The sequence below is a fragment of the Ictidomys tridecemlineatus genome, chromosome 6 (assembly GCF_052094955.1).
Source record: "Ictidomys tridecemlineatus isolate mIctTri1 chromosome 6, mIctTri1.hap1, whole genome shotgun sequence".
Classification (NCBI taxonomy): Eukaryota; Metazoa; Chordata; class Mammalia; order Rodentia; family Sciuridae; genus Ictidomys; species Ictidomys tridecemlineatus.
The window spans coordinates 76,286,102-76,303,883 of NC_135482.1; the positions used below are offsets into that span (position 1 = coordinate 76,286,102).

General features: G+C 40.1%; 1 protein-coding gene across 7 annotated transcripts in view; it reads right to left on the reverse strand.

Annotated features, from left to right (window-relative positions):
* The window catches only part of Fgd4 (FYVE, RhoGEF and PH domain containing 4), a 200,284-nt gene that overhangs the window by 109,388 nt on the left and 73,114 nt on the right, over nucleotides 1-17,782 (reverse strand). For 2 of the 7 annotated variants that reach the window (XM_040280819.2, XM_021732226.3), the window contains exon 1: nucleotides 9,580-9,726. The exons of 4 other annotated variants lie outside the window; for them this stretch is intronic. The gene's annotated coding sequence lies outside the window, so the exon portion shown is untranslated. One more of the 7 variants, XM_078014914.1, reaches the window with a different exon arrangement.

Genomic DNA, 17,782 nt, shown 5'->3' on the forward strand with positions numbered 1-17,782 from the left:
ATCCAAGCTGGAACTTGAGAGCAGTTCGACACTTCCCACTCTCCCACCCCCATCAACACATCCAATTAATCACTAAGTCTAATGAGTCCGCTCCTAGCAATTTCTCAGTGCCTTCTTTCTTCTCCGTCCTTGAGCCACCACTTTAACTGGGAGGACTCATCATCTCTCTTCTGTACCATCTGCTCCTCGTGGAACTGCTGAGGCTCCTGCACCTTGCAACCTCAGCTCTTCCTCTACCTACTGTCACAGTCATCTCTCCAGAATGCCTAAAAGACCAGGTGGCTTGCCAGCTTAAAGCTCTCAACCAACTCTCTCCACTCCTGCAGCGGAGTCCTGCTTCCAAGGCAAGGCTTGGACTAACCCACTCCTACACCCAATCCCAACTTTCTTGTATTCCAAACACACGTTATTCTTTTGTAGTTTTTACAGCTTAATGCAGGTTGTTCCCTTCATATTGAAAATGCTCTTCACCACCTGGCAGGTGTCACCTTATTCTTAAGATGCAGTGCTGAGTTATTTCCATGACAATATTTTTCTGGTTCTGGGGCCTGGGCTTGAGACCTTCCTTCTCTCTGTGCGATCACAACACATCACACCCATCTTTGCACAGTTATGTGACCTTGCATTATACTTTGTTGCTAATAAGTGAGGATGTGGAGAGCAAAACTGTATCTTTACTGCTCTAGCACAGCACTGGGCATGGGAAAACACTCAGATGTTTGTTTATTAAGTGAGTGTCCAGGTTGCCCAGACAAGGAAATTAAAAAAAAAAAAAAAATCCATCTAACTTTGGTGTAGGGAGATTCTATTGATTTTTTCCTCCAGTAGAATTTTTATGCAAATGTGATGCCCTTCTTTTTTCTGCCAGTGTTCACAAACAAGAGAATAACCTTTCTGGAAAGATCTTGTACCTCTGAGCAATTAAGAGAAAACAGCTCTGGATGGTGGAGGATGCAGGGAAAATAGATGGCTGCTGTGTATGCTTCAAAGCATCTGACTTCTACTCCATCCCCTTTTTACTTCCATCTGGTCAAAAAATGACTCAATTTTTTTCTAATGTTAAAAAATATGCACCCCCAGAGAAGTGAAGAGCTGGACCCTGGATCAGCCTTTATCAGAGTAACTGCATTTTAGGCAAACTGATGGAATGGCTCACTGATGGTCTACCTGGTCCAGACCTGGTCCTTCTGGGAAAAGACACTCCACCCAAACAATATTCTAGAATGAGGCAGCAGTGACAGATCCTAGTAGAGGAAAGGTACTAATCTGGAGAGTCCTAGGTGTTATAGTACCAACCCACACCTCAAGGTTATGAACACTCCACTCCTTAGAACACTTGAATCAACCACAACTTCAAGTTTAGGATACACACTTCAGAATTAGCCTACAAGTTGTGAACTATCACAGAACAGACTCAATACACGCCAAAATCAGAAAGTAGAAAAGTAGGGTCGGGATTGTGGCTCAGTGGTAGAGTGCTTGCCTAGCATGCGTGAGGCACTGGGTTGATCCTTAGCACCACATAAAAATAAATAAAATAAAGGGATTGTGTCCATCCAAAAAATAGAAAAAAAAAGGAAGAAAAAAAGAAAGTGGAAAAGTAATTCAAGGAAAAGGAATAGCCTATTCACCATTTTTATAATAATGATTTTATATCCATTCCATTTTTTAAAAGGGAAAATTAATTTTATTAAAATTATAAATTAAGTTCCAATCCTGGGATCAGATTTTATTTATGGAATAATGAACAGAAATACATCTTAAACTTCACCTGAACAAAACAACGATGAACTCACTTGGGCCCAGATTCAACAAAGTTCACTGGTTTCTGCATAATTTTAATCCTGACAGTTAAACAAGTCCTTGATTTCACAGTACAGCTGCTAATGTAGTACTGCCACAGTTTGACATCATCACCAAAACAGAAAACAAAAGAATTCATGGCTTATTATCTTGACGTTTTCTTCCCCAAATATGGTGAAGACCACAAACTAGAGAATGAACCAGGAAAATGCCTCTTCTAGCTGGCAAGCCATGTGGCTCCTGCTGTTGAAGGTTTGGTCCTCAGCCTGTGGCACTTTGGGAGGTGGTGCTGAGTTGGAAGTTTTCCAGTCATACGGGGGTGAGCCCTTGAAGGGAATATTGAAACCCTGCCCGAACCCCTCTGCTTCTTGGCTGCCATGAGGTTAGATTCTTCTTCCACCTCAAGCTCCCTATATCCTTCCTTACCACAGGCCCCAAAGAAAGCCACCAAGAGCAACCAACCATGAGCCAACAAAACAAAACAAAACAAAACAAAAAAACCACTTTTCCTCTTTATGAATTGAATTATTTCAGGCATTTGTTAAAGTAATGGATTGGCTAAATCCTAACTGTATCTCAGTAACAATCATTAACAAGATCTTAAAATTATTTCCCTCACATAATCCAATCGCTGCCTTCGAGATAGGACTCAAATTCATTGCCTCCTGCTTAATCCCACAGACTGCAGACTTGTGCATAATTTCACATCTTATTCTCAAAAGGCATGTGGGTTGTATTACAGGATCTTCCTCTAATATTTAATTAAGAATCTTTAAAGAAATCTTTCTAGAATAAATTGTTTTCCTAACAGATCATTAGGGTTGAAAAGGACTTTGGAAGCCATGTAGTTCCATATACCTATTTTCTCCATAACACCTCTTAGAAGTGTTTGTCTAATTTTTACTTGAAAACCACCAGAGATAAAACAGCCCAATTATAAGGAAATCCATTCTTATGTTTTCACTATATAATCTATAACAAAAATATATACTAGCCTAAATTGGTCACTATTACTTGGTACAAGTTTATCTCTTCCTTATCACATATTTTAAAAAAATTTTTAATTGTAGATGGATACAATACCTTTATTTTATTTTTTATGTGGTGCTGAGGATCAAACCCAGTGCCTCACATATGCTAGGCAGGCACTATACCACAGAGATACAACCCAAGCCCCCTTCCCTATCAGGTTTTAATTTGCCTTTTGAATCTTATAGTAATTTACTTTTGCCATAAAATCCATATAATGTCATTGCTAATCAATCATTTAAAATCTACAGAATAACTGTAAAGAAGAAAAGAAATGTCAAGCTATTGATCATGTAGCAGGTGGGTGCTTGTATCGGTTGCTGCAGGTGAAGTCACCTCTGTGTCTCACGGCCACAGTTGACAGAACTTAGCTGACCAAAGCTCAGCCCATTAGTCTCTCCAGGATATCAGAAGTGAGAACTGCATTTATCCACTGGGCTCTGGAACTGGGAAGTGCTACATAACCCGATTGGGGTGGCCATGTTTTCTGCCATCTATAGACAGATGTGTAAGAGGCCCAGGTGAAGAGCAGAAAGCATACAGCAGGGCAGAGGGGACGAGAGATCCAACACCCACAGGAATAGAAAGTATAACTATCTTGGTTCCAGGCTCTTGTGAGGCCTGGACAAATTTACACCCCTGTTTTCTGTGAGATACCTTTACCTGTTTCTATGCATTCCTCTTTTCTCTTAAGTTACAGTACAATACTATTCCTTGCAATATGTACTCTAAATTTTAAAAAAATATATTGTTATTTTCACCAAAATTTCTATCATTGTACATTCATCTGAAGAATACAGTGATACTAATCCAGAACATAAGCAATCAGTAATTTTTTGCCAATATACTCGTGTTATTTCTTTGATAGCTTGTTATATAAAACTTTTTTCCCATATTAGTCAATCATGTTTGTAATCTCTTGTCTCTATGAAAAGTTTCTTCTTCTGATGAGGATGATGTTACCTAGGTTAATGTAATGCCTTTATAACTAAAGAAAATAGGACAGAAAAGCTAAGAACACAGATTGAACCAAAACAGTTTTTATTCTAGTTTACCATTTAACAGTTGGTAAACTTGGATTATTATGTATCTCCTAGCAGGTTTTATTTGTTCAATGAGCACAAATCCCTTCTATTCAACAAGTCTAGCTTCGATGACGAACGGGCTCTGCAGTGTCTGGCATGTTACTGCATCAATTGCAATTACATTAGTTGCATTATAAATACATTTAAGGCTGCTCCGATTGAATGATACATGCTTTGCAGATGAAGAAAAGAGCGGTGTGTGAGTTGAGTGTGTGCGCGCACACAGATACAATCATTTCAGTTGCTCAGCTAACGCTGACCCCAGGTTCATGTACCCTGTGGTGAGGGTGAGGAAGAAATCATAAACCAGCTGCTGCCCCCATTCCTGTTGGTTCCCTTGTGACTTCTCAAGTGTAAGCCCTCATCACCATCACTTTCAGTACTAATTGACAATATTTAACATACCTCTCCTCATACTCACAATAACCCCATGGGTTCTGATAACGGGGAAACTGAGGTTTCCAGAGGTTCAGTAACCAGGCAGCCAGTATGGGAGAGGGGCCTGAACCCAGGTCAGCTGGACTTAAAAAGGCTGCTCTTAACCACGGTCTTGAAATGCCTTCCCATGCTTATCTGTTAAATTCTGCCTTTGAAAAAGAGCACATTTTAAGTCCTGGGGATGGGTATATGCGTGTTGGGGGAGCGGGTAATGTAGTGTAGCTTTACAGTTATTTTAACATGATTTTGGAATGATCCTGATTATTCATGCTCCTGAATTTCCACCTCCATTAAGTGATGATGACAACCCCCCTGCCTGAACTGGATCACACATGGCTGACTCCAGATCATTTTTGTCTAGGTATACATTTCCTGTCTACCCAGTATAAAGCTTGCTACCCTAAACCCTCCTTACCATTTCATGTTTGTCTTCACTAAGTTGCCACTACTTGAAAGTATGCTGTTCACTTATTTCTTCACTTTTGCCTTATGTCCCCCCAGCCTCATGTAAATTTCACTAAAGTCCTTGCCACTATGCTCAGCATCAAATTCTCCATATCTGCCCAATAACAGCACAGAGGAAATTTGTTCAATCATCTTTGATGGTGGGCTGGAAATGATGGCACATGCCTGTAATCCCAAGGATGTGGAAGACTGAGGCAAAAGGATTGCAAGTTTGAGGCCAGCCTCAGCAACTCAGTGAGGCCCTAAGCAATGTAGCAAGACTCTGTTTCAAAACTGGGGAAGTAGCTCAGTGGTTAAGCACCCCCGAGTTCAATCCTCAGTAGCAAAAAAAAAGTATTTGATGAATGAACGAAAAGTTAACATTGACAACAGTAATATCTGATAGGCTGTCTCAATAGTGGGTGAGGTGGTCTAGGGCCAGGGGGAACATGTGGTTGATGAGGGGAGCAGAAGAAAGGGAAACTGGGTAGTGTATCTGCTGTGTCCACAGAAGAGGGACACCAACACATCCCAGGCGTGTATGATCTGAGTGACAGGTGTGCCATGCAGTAGAACTACAGTCATCTGCCCTTCAGGTTGTCCTTCCTTAGTGCTCTACCTGCCACCTGCTCTAGGCTCCACAACTGCCAAACAACATTCTCATCATCATTTTACCTCTCATATACACATGGCTTTAGGAAAGAGAGCATACAAACTGACACACAAATATCTAAGTTGGTTTGCCAGCTATGCTTTCTAAAAGGCTAGGCGTTTATTGTGAGAAATCCATTTCTTATGACTCGTATTATTGAGTAAACCATCTTTCAAACCTGTGCTCCCTGGAGATGCACTGAAAGTTCGTTCCATCTGAGTTCCATCAGCACCCCCACACTCTGCTCCTTGTAAGGGCAATGACATAGAAAGTCAGGTGACCTGACTGAGTCTGTTTTCTGCCTGGTCTCAGATTCCGCCCTCTGCGACTAGCACTTCTGGTTCAAGATGTCACCTGCTCCAGAGTCCCCAGCCCCCATCTCACCTTCTCCACCTAAGACAAGTTGCTTCATCTTTATGGATCTTAGATTCTTCTCTAAAATGAGGATAAAAGAGGAAATGATTCTTTTTAGCTTGGGGTCTTTATATAAATGTGAAAACAAACATCCAGTGATATATTAGGGATCAAAAAGAATGCAATAGATTCAATCTGCCTGCCTCATGTGAATATACTGTGTCTCATGATTTCATTAATATGAGTTCAGGACCAGGAAATTGGGGAAAATATAAAGAAAGAACACAGGATTTAGGCAGACTAGGAGGAAGGAAGGAACTACTTATAGGAAGAAGTCCAACATTTAAAACATTTGTTAAAAAAAAAAAAAGCAATTAGCCCTACAGAGTGGTGTTATTTGTGAAAATACAGAACTTTTCTAAGAATAAGGTGCTGCTAGACATTCATGTGTAACTCCATCAAGCTATTCCTGGGGTTAGAATGATGGCAACTGAAAAGGGATAAGTGCCATCCATCCCCACAGGCGTTCCAAGGCTCCTCTGCAGCCTACGTAGACCTACTCCTTGCCAATTTATGGAAAGTTTGTCTTCTTGTGTTAAGACAAGCACAGGAGCAGTTATAAAAACAGAAGAGCTGAGGACAACTCAAAAGAAACAGCAGCCAATATGCAAATCTATGCCACACACAGCAAGAAAAGCCCGCCAAATGCAACAAGCTTTGAGCCATGGCTTTTGTGCAAATTTACATGATTCCCATGCATGCTCTGTAGGCTAACTATCCTGTAGTTCTATGTCTAACACAGCAATGCAAAATTGCTGATGCAATCAACTCATTCCAAGCATATTCTGCAGCCATGGCAAAATGGAATTGTGGGAGAGGGCAAAAGAGACCACTTTTCAGTACATCTACTTTTAAGTCATGGAAAAATGCTAGCAGATTCAGCCCCAACCTGTGAACATAACAACACTGGTAACAATAGCATTCACAGATGCTCCACTCCAAATTCCTACTATCCCATCATCTCAGACAATTCAAGGATCCAGTGGCCCAAAATAGTAAACTTCAAAATATGGATTATAAATAGGTACTCAAAAAAGTAATGAGAAACACTGACTCAACTTAGGAGTTGGGCAGAGTAAGTCAACAAAACACAGGAAGAAAAATGTATGAAATTCGCCACTGTTTATTAGCTCTGTGGTCCCCTTGTCTGAATAAGTTAGGTCAGGCAGTTTTCCAGCATCATGTGTCAAACAAAATAGCAGAAAGAGGAGACTGCTGAACTTGTAGTGGGTTAATTTGCTGTCTGCACAGACTGCTGAAGACCAGAATCACTCTAAGCACTTTAGTTCACATTTGTGTTCCACATGCTACTTGCACAAGTATCAGTACAGAGAATTCAGTATGTTCTAAGTTCTTGACCACCAGGCATCATGCATATAATGATAGGTTTCCCTGCCGACACTGCTGTGAATGGAAGTGGACATCTCACCAAGCCCCCAAACCATATCCTCTTGAGTAAAGGACAGTCATATGACTGTACTCTAGTCCCTGGGGTGCCCTGGTTGGGGTCACAGGTGCTCCAGGGACTATTCCTGTTGTCCACTCTCTTCACTAATTTCAGTAAAGGGCTCTCCTCAAGAACCACCAAGTATCTTGTCAGAGACTGAAGGAACAAAGCTATCAAAACACAATTTGGAGAACCGCGTGGTTTTATTACTTGCTACTCTGGAAACTAAACAAGGAGCAAATTGACAAATATGCTTTCAAGTGAAAGTAAGTGACCAAATACCTGCAAATGCCCATAAAGTGTTGGGATTGTGTTCTAGCATAAGCATTCAATTAAAAACCACATGCCAGGTATGGTGGTGAACGCCTGTAATCCCAGCGGCTTGGGAGGCTGGGACAGGAGGATCATAAATTCAAAGCCAGCCTCAACAAAAGTGAGGTGCTAAGCAACTCAGTGAGACCCCGTCTCTAAATAAAATACAAAAATAGGGCTGGGGATGTGGCTCAGTGGTGGAGTACCCCTGAGTTCAATCCCCAGCATGCCTCCTATAGCCCCCCACCACAATCTTGGAACTGTAACTCAGTAACAGTAAAAATAGTAAGCTTACTCACAAACACTAACGAACTCAAAAAGTGTACAGATTTACCCCAGCCCACCACAGTGACCTAAGTAACCACATCCCAGGCACACAGAAGCCACACACTTCACACCCACTTGCTCCAAGACTGTTTCAGGTTTCTAAGACACATGTCATTAAAGCAGCATGAACACTCTAAATGTACAGGGTGCTTCTAAATCAGCTCATTTCCTCCCAACCCTTGTACTGCTTATGAATGACTCTTTTTTATGGTGAAAATTTTATCCCAAATAAGTTAAGATTAGCTTAAAAAACTGTACAAGTGATGTTAAGGAAATTTTAGACAAATATGTTATTATTGGAAAAAGATGCTTCTTAGAGGTAGAATGTAACTAATCTAATTTCATATATTAAAAAACAATAAAAATGTTTAAAGCCCAATAAGGGCAAAAGATTCAAAAGAAATTTAATTCACAATTCTTCATTAAACGAATGATTAAGAATTAAAATTCTTAATACCAAGAAGCCACAAATAACAATCAGGCCTGAAAACCTATTCTTGAAGTAAGAACATGAGCCCTTCACTAATATGAGGTTATCTAATTTTATACTATCATTTTAAAAAAGGAAAATCAAGTAGACTCTATTAGCAATGACCTTTTCTAGGTCTCTGGGCAGCCACTGGCCCACTGACACCAATGTCCAAGACGACAGCAGAACAGCACAATTAGAAAGACTAAAACTGCACAGGCGAAGCCTCGCCCTGCAACCCTTCCTAGAGCAGATAAAAATGGCAGACCCAGTTAGACTCACAGCACTGGCGCTATGGTTTAAATGACAGAAAAAAAAAAAAACTTAACAAAAAAAGAAGTCTCCAGAGTATACACAGCACTCTTTTTGTTTTTTCACTTTTATATTTTAGGGCACAGTTTTGGGGAAGGGGATATACAATGCTGCTTTACAAGGGACATAGAAGTCCCTTGTCTGAGCTACCAACCTCTTAGCCACACAGAAAAAATGTCAGTCATCCATTTGTTAGCACCAAAATCTCCTTCTACTGCTCACAATATGCAACACATATTTTAAGGGGCTGTTGAAAGAAAAAATACAAAGGAAGCCCTTGAAATAGAAGGGACCTTCCTAGTTTTGCCCCTGTCTTTACCACTCTGCCTGCACGCCTGCCGATAGAGCACTGTCACATTGTTTCCACATGCTCAGGCCCTTCAAACTTGGGCAAAAAAGCATTGCAAAATAAAACTACATGAACATCACATTTCAAAACATGACCTGGTAATAGTAAACCAGTCATGTGAGCCAGAATAAGCATTGATTAAATTATACCCTACAAACACCCCTGACCCTCCAGACGTTTTGAACACGTTGTGGCCATGGGCGTATTTCAGCAAGAATACCGGTGTAATTCATTCTGAGAAACCATTAAAAATGACCGTCTTTTTGCCACTTTCAGAGGTCATAAAACAATTTCACAAGCAGACATCCTTTTTAAAGATGAAAGGACAATTCTTTCATTTCCCCAACATCAACATATCATTAAAGTGCCTATAAGACAAGTGTGTAAGCTGGACATTTCTTCCAGAAGAGCTCAGAGCTCCCTTCTCCTGGACCACATGGAGATAATGCCCCACACCAAATGTAGTACAAACGGGATAGCAGTACCAGGGTGACTTACCCTAGAAAAAGCTGAATTTATTCCTGGTGGCTAGAAGTCACGAATGGGTGAAGTACGACTCTCTTCATTTGTTCTTCCAGTGAGCCAAATCAAGCCTCCCATTAACCCAGTCCATTGCAGATAATCTCCCACCACACAGGCTCCCCTGCTTACCCCAGTTCCCAGCCCAGCAAGGATAATCACATTCCAGCGGCGGGGAGTGAACAGATGGTGGATTCCATGGTAACCAGCCCTCCTAAGGCGATTGGTAGAAGTGTGTGACTACTGCTTATTGGGTAACAATCGCTGTCTTTGTGCTCCAGCCCTGCAAATCCTAAAGGAAGGAACGTACATAGCCACTCACATGCGCAGGGCTTGCCTAGCAGGTGTTGGGCTATTTAAACAAGGCAAGACAGCCCAACTAAAAGCTTTCTGCAAATTTACCCTTGGTGGTACAAAGTCCTAATGTTTCAGATCGTGAACACAGCTCATTCAGAGAGCAAGGTCACACCACTTAACTTGATAAATAGAAAAAAAAACTTGAAAGTTAACTTGCAAAGTCAAGATAAAGCATTCTGGAAATCTAAGCTGCATCAGTGAGTCATTTTCTGATTTGCAATCCACCTCAGAACTGAAAACTCAGCTTTTTAGGGAAATTTTTTAGCAAATATAAATGTATAAAAAGTTTGGAAATAAAGTCCAATTTCAAAATCGGTTCTGTTAGAAGAAAACTTGTATAAGTAAATTCATTTTTATTTTACTGTTTATTGAATGGGGAGGAAGAAGGCTAAAATTTTATGTTTGAATACAGAATTTTACATTTTCATCTAGAGCCTTACACAATTATAGCCTTGAAATCTCTTGATTTTATACTGTCTATTGGGTTTAATTTGTATCTGCGCCCATGAAGATTAAATATTGATTCTGCAAGAAAACAGTTTTTCCCTCAATAACTAATTTTCACTAGGAAATCAGAGAATAAGTCCTGAGGAGATCAGAATGGCTGAAAATGAAACATACCACACCAAAAAACAGCTGTCGGAGGTGAATATAAACTATAGGCACTCAAAATATCCATCATAAGTAAAATGGCAAAGAAGATTGATAATAAGGATCAGCCTTAAAAAAAAAATGTAACTGTGACAAGGTTTTTAGGTATTGTTTCCTTATTTCATAACCATTCTCTGTCTTCAATCAGAACTCTTTTCTTGACATAAGAAATGTGTTCCAAATATTTAAACAGACGTAATTATTACTTGCACATAATGATTAAATTCCTATCCCCCAATAAAGAATCAAGTAGTATGTTATTTATAGTACCAGAAATTCAGTGAAATAACCAAATATATCAATATAATTTTTTTAGAAGACCAAGAGTTATCACCCTATTATTAAGATCGGGTGTACTAACTAACAATGGCAACCAACCCACAGTGAAGAACACTGTAAATAATATTATCAAGAAATGTATGTGAAACATTCATGAAAGAACCATGAACTCTTACTGGGAGAAATAAAGAAAAACTAAAAGGATAAAGAGATCCACTAGATAGATAACCAAACCTTCTCAATTTACCAAATAATCCTGTAGTAAAATTTCTAATATGCTTATAAAACAATTTAACAAAGTGAAGTTTGTTTGGATTTTTAATAAAAGAAACACCAAAGCCTATTCTATATGATACAGTAAAAGTAGTAATGGGTAAAAGTAACAGTTCCAAATTTTTCAAATATGTCATAAACACCACAAATATACTCACAACCCCCAAACTCAGGACTCCTAGACAAATCTCTCTCCTATGAATTCCAGACTCCTGCATCCATCTACCTATCTTCCATCCTCTGCCTACATATTCAATAAGCATCTCAAGTATAACATTCCAAAATTCAGCTCCTGATTATCACCTCAAATATAACCTAAGTCCTCTTTCTTGCATCACTCATTGGTTTTTGAAATGGCGACTCCATCCTTCCACTCAGGCTGAACCCCAGGAAGCCTGTCCTTGTCTCCTCCCTGACATCATGAATACAACCCATCTGCTCACCTGGTAGACTGGTTTTCTAAATCTGGCCACTTCTTACCATCTCAACCACTCCCAAATCATCTCTCACCTGGATTCCTTAAAAAATTCCCAACTAGACTCTGCTTTCATCTTATCTCCTACAGATCATAAACCTAAGCAAAAAATGCCCATTCTCTTCAAATAAGCTTTTCCATTGCACTGAGAATACAAGCCCCAATTGGTACAACAAATTAAAAAGCTCTTAATATCATGTCCTCCACCTCCATTAACTCAATCATCTTCTACAATCCTCTCCTGCCTTCCCTGGGCTCTCCAGAAACTGACATTTTGTCCTCTCCTCTGGATTTCCCAATATTTGAACCATGATGTATACCAGAGCCAAAGGCTATGCCACGCTGTGTTCCCAATGCCCAGTGAAGGTCCTTGTACTCGGTGAGCACTAAGTAGATAAGATGGATGAATAAAAGATTGTGCTACACAACTTTTTATTCTAGGAAAAGTCTACAGGTAACCTAAGAATCCAATATTAGATGAACAGTTATGCAAATAATAATGTTCATAACTTGATAAGACTATCATGCAGTCATTAAAATATGGCCACAAAGACTTATATGTCAAAGGGAAAATATTACTAATAACAATGTACTATCTACTGAGTTCCTAGTGTGTGCTAGGCACTATAATAAGCACTTAACAAGTATTTTATTTAAACCTCCATGGGACTATGAGATATATGTTATCATCATCATCTTTTAGATGTAGAAACTGAGACCCAGAATTTAAGCTTTAGTCCTGGGTCTCTCTCTCAACACTGAGACTAGAATATCTCATTCATCCGAGACCAAAGCTTAGGTCTAAGTCAGTGCTATACCACCTCCTAGATGTGGAGGAAAACTGAATACAAAACTGAATGCTGACTATAAACATACACCTTTACAATGACATCCAAAAAAAGAGAGTCTTAGGAACAAAGCCGATATCTACCAGTATTCAAAATGTAAAGGGTTTCTGGAGAAAAAAATATTAAGTGATTTCCTGTTTTCCAAAAATTTTAATGTCACAATTATGATTTTCTAAAAAAATTTATTCCTCCTATTTTTTTATGTTCACTCCATAAGGTTCTTGGGTGTATCTATTATCTAGTAAGATAATTAAAAAATTAAAAAATAAAAAGAACTTGGCTCATAGTTTCTAGAAAATTAATTCCATGGGAATCACTCAGAAGGGAAAGAGTGGCAGATCTAAGAATGGCAAGTTAGGAGCAGTGTGTCCTCTCCAGTTCCAAGGTCACCCCTGGGTGTCCTGACCTTGTCTTCATGACGGCGCCTCAAAACTCACTGCTCCCAGAATCTAATAATAGGGCACCAAAGGTAAATGATAGGGCACGTGACAAAGAGCCAACAATTACCACAAAGGTTCTCAAGACTTTAAAAAAAAAAAAAAAAAAGGCCTTGGCAGCAGAGAAGTCCAATAATTTATCTTCTTCAAATACTGGGTGGCGGCAGCACTGCCTGGAATATCTGCTGTAGCAGCCCCTGTGCCAGCCACAGGGCCATCGAATAATCTTGGGAATGTTGCCCTCACTCCCTTCCCTGCTAAGGATGCCAGTTTCACTCACCTCTTCCTTCTTTTCCTTGGCAAGAGGGTTTATCCAAGACCACATTAGTTAGAAGTTCCAGAACTCTTTTAAATCCCAGGGCCCTTAGCATTTCAGTACCTTTTTCATGGCACACAGGGCCAAGAGAAATTCCTGGGAGAGTAGTTGGGGACAAATGATCTGAACTCTTTTTGACCTAGCAACTTGGCACCCTTTGAAAACATAATACAAAATAATTGCAAGAAAAATCATTATTTTTCTTCACTGGTGTTACTTCCTAATGGAATGTGGGTGCCTGTGGGGTCCTGTTCAACCACTCCCACCACAGATGGTATTAGACATCCCAACCTCACTTCCTGCCCCACACTGATTTTCACCAGCTTGTTATCACAGTGCTCACCAAACGCCCAGGTTTGCAAAAACAATGACATCATTGAAAGAAAGAGCACATTCTAAAACGAAAACTGGCAACAACCCGGTGGCAGGAACTCGTAAAGTGTTTAATAGATGTTGCTGTGTTTCCCCCTGAAATTTTTAAGATATCCTAGAGGCAGCAGCACCCCAACAAGTTGGCAGAGGTGCTCCAAAACACCTAGCACCTATTTTGGGAATGATGTTTTTAAGCCCCGAGTTTTTGAAAGCCCAACGACAGAAAGAATCCCTGATTAGATATTCAGACACCTGGACTCTCATCCCTGCCAGTCTGTCCCCATTTGGGTCCTATGCTCTTTAGTCAATAAATGGGGGAGGAGCAAGATTAGGGCAGCCCAGAGTCTCTTCAGCTCTGAAACAAGAGAATGGATGATAGGGGAAAGAAGGTTCTTCCTCATTCTTACTTAGTTGGGAAGATTAGCAAAAGAAGCTGGAGTCACAAAGACAAGAAGAAAAATCTATATTCCAGGAGGAAATGGCACATTCCAGTTTTCAGCAGGATATACCTGGGTACTTCCTACTCCAGGTGTGGGATGACTGAAAGGATGGAGCAGGAGATGCGACCCTAGCACCAGGGAAACGGGCAACTAACAAAGATGCCTTGCATAGGGCACACCTGGAACAGCTGTCTACTGGATATCAGAAAACAAGCACAACATCTATAAAGAGGTGACATTTTGGGGGGGTATGGTGGGTGTTAGGTGTGACTGCAGGTATCCCTGCAATCCCAGAGACTCAGGAGACTGAGGCAGAAGAATCACAAGTTACAGATAAGACTCAGCAACTTTAAGAAGACTTTGTCTTAAAATAAAAGTGCTGGGGATGTACCTCAGTGGTACAGTACTTGCCTAGTGTACATGAGCCCCTGAGTTCAACACCAGCAACACCAAAAAAAGGGGGAAAGAGGGAGACATATCCTTAAATATTTTCAGTGAGCTTCCAAGAATTCTGTGGTTTTGGTTAATATTCTATGAAAGTTTATTTGATGGCTGCGTGTGGTGGCTCACACCTATAATCCCATCAAATCAGGAGGCTGAGACAAGAGGATTGCAAGTTTGAGGCCAGCATCAGTAACTTAGTGAGACCCTGTCTCAAAAAGTAAAAAGAGCTGGGAATGTGGTTCAGTAATTTCCTCCCCCCCACCCCCGTACAGAAAAAAGAAGGAAAAAAAACGGGGGGGGGGGGTGACTGTGACTTTACTACTTTTCTTCTATAATCAGTTTTATAAAAGTGATTTAGAACAAAAATAGATTTGTGGGTTACAGAGTACCTTATAAGCCAAAGAAAATACACAGAAATAAATTAAACTTTCCTGCCCCATTTGGCAAGAAATAAGATAGAAGAGTCTGATTTGATGGAAGGATTTTTTTTTTTAATTGTTCATCTTCCCTCCAAGTCCAACCATCAGGACTCCACCACAGGGGCCACTGGCCAAGGGTATTTTTTTACTAAAATTGGGATGATGACCTGTCTAGTCAAAGGCGAATAATGGAATTCGATTCCTCACATCAACATATTATGCTACGGGCCTCACAAGAGCTAATCTCGCCTGTCCTTCCAAATCCTTAATACTGGTTCTAACACAGGCGTGGGAGGAAACCATCAAGCATTTGTTTGGGTCCCAGTCTCTTTTCCTTCCACACTTTATTGTCATCTCTACTTTCTCAAGAAGTGACTTCACCAAAGAAGTTGGAATCTAGATATTTTCTTTTTTTTTCTTCTTCTAAGAAAATTTCTGAAATACCTGTCTATAGAAAGTGCACATGTATAACAATATATTTAATGTACTAAATTAACAAAGATCTAAGATATCTGTAAGGTGTAATAAGTAGAAAAGAGCTAAGAATAAAGAATGTTCTATAAATAAGATCTGTTGAGTGGTAACTATGCCAAGTTGCACCCTGAGCGCAACAGACCAGAGGAACAGCTGGCCCCTCTCTTAATACCTTTGAGAAAGACTTTTACTTCTTATTGTAGAGGGCGGATGGAGCCAACAACTAAGACAGCAAGAGAAGAACAGCACCAGGTGAGCCTCAAAGATAAACCACACAGACGAAAACCACCACCACACTCTCAGCCTGTGAGCCTCTCCCCCTCCCTCGTATCTTAAGGCAAGCCAGAATGAAAATTATGACAAGTCAGATTTTACCCTCATAAAACCCAATACTGAAGAGCTAATCCCTGCAGCTCAAAAAATATTCTCGATGGAGCTGGATGCTTTGGAACAAGCCTGTAGTGTCAGCTACTCCGGAGGCTGAGGCAGAAGGATCTCTCAAGCCCAGGAGTTATGAGCCAGCCTAGTCAACACTCTGAGACCCTGACATGGGGGTGGGGGGCAGGAGGTAGGGTTTGGGGGAGACAACAAACTAAGGGGCCAATACATGTGAGCTTTTGATCAAATTTACACAAAATCTCTCAAGTTCTAGAGGGTTTCATTTGTAGGGTAAAAAGGGAAATTTTAACAAAAATTTAATGATCAGCCAAACCCTTATTGTTGATACAAAGGTATTTATTTATGGCCTCCCATCTGAACCAATAAAGTCTAAACCTCAGAAAGAGGAAAGTATTAAAAAGAGAAAGAAGTCAAGTTATGTAAGCAAGGGTCCCTTGAGACTAGGACTAAGCTGAGTCTGTGAACATTTGAAGTATAAGAGTTTGAGGTCATGTGTGCTGCAGAGGGGTGTAGGGGGGTGTGCAATGGAGATGTGCAGCAGTGGTGTGCAATGGTGGATGAGATGAGTGTGTGTGCGGGAGATGCTGGGTGCATAAGAGGCAAATCATGGTTAACTAATGCTGCACACAACTCAGCTGGACAAGGTGTGGTAATAGGAATTCTTGCCCCACAACTTATTTTGCTGGGTGACGTCCAAACTGGCCAGCTATTGTGGGCACCCAGGTCTGCTGGTGCAGATCTCTGAGATTTGAGGCCTTCATCTAAGAATCAGGTATAACATAATCCATCTTGTAACATCAGCCAGATCGTAGAGATGAAACTTCTCTAAATGCCAGATGGCAGAACAGTAACTGTCAAGTGACTCTGCCACCAGATTTCCATGTTTCCTGGCTATGACCCAGACTGTACTTCAAGCCCTAACCCTGGCAATCAGCTAAATCCCAACTCTATTCCAATAAGCTCATGCCACAGGTTCTCCTCTTGAAAACTGAAATAGAGTCAGCAGACCTGGGTGCCCACAATAGCTGGCCAGTTCATAGGCATCCAGCTTCATGCTCTGTGTGTCTGGCCCTGAAGAGCAGAGCTCCCTGTGCTTGGGGGCAGCACCAGCTTGTCATCTTTGCTATAGCTAGAAGAAATGCTGACTCTCTTGCCTTCTGTAATTGCTTTAAAAAAAAAAAAACAAAACAAAAAAAACTTTAAGGAGCTGAGGGTATAGCTCAGTGGTAAAGTGCTTTCTCAGCATGCATGAGGGCTTGATCCCCAGAGCTGCAAAATAAATAAATAAATAGATAAATAACTTTATGAATAGGAATTTGTGCTTATTGAGAAAAAAATAAAAAAGAAATAGCAAAAAAATATCAGTAGTGTAGCTTCTTGCCCTTACCTAGAAATAACCTCTATTAATATCTTGGAGTACCAGTTCCAGACTCTAGTATGTATTTATACTCACATACATGTATAGTTCACAAATATTTTACTTTACAAGAATAGCATATTATACATGCTACTGTGTGTTACATAAAATTGGGATTTTTCTGAACACCATGCTCAGTAAGAAATTTATGAAATCATTTTGACAGAGTCATTTTTTATTTTTTCTCAATCATGTCAAGTAGTCAGTTGAAAAGGAAACCTTGATGTATAATTAAGCTACTTAACTAATTTTTATTTTATAGAAAGTGGCACTGCTCAGAAACATAATTTCTCTAACAGTCCAATAAATGTCAGTACATTAATTTTAAGGTTTTTTTTTTTAAATAAACAAACTCTGCCTGAGAAGACTAACCACATGACCCAAAGGGGACCTCTTTATTCTCAGCTAATAACACAGTTTTCTGCTGCAGCTTAAGCTAATTCATTATTCGGAGTCACTACCTGACTTTCTAAAAATGTTTCTAATAATCTCTTAAGTGTTGTTCACTTTACAGGATTTCTAACCATCAGCTGAATAGTGATTGTTGACAGATGAAGGTTATGAATTTTAACAAGCAATTG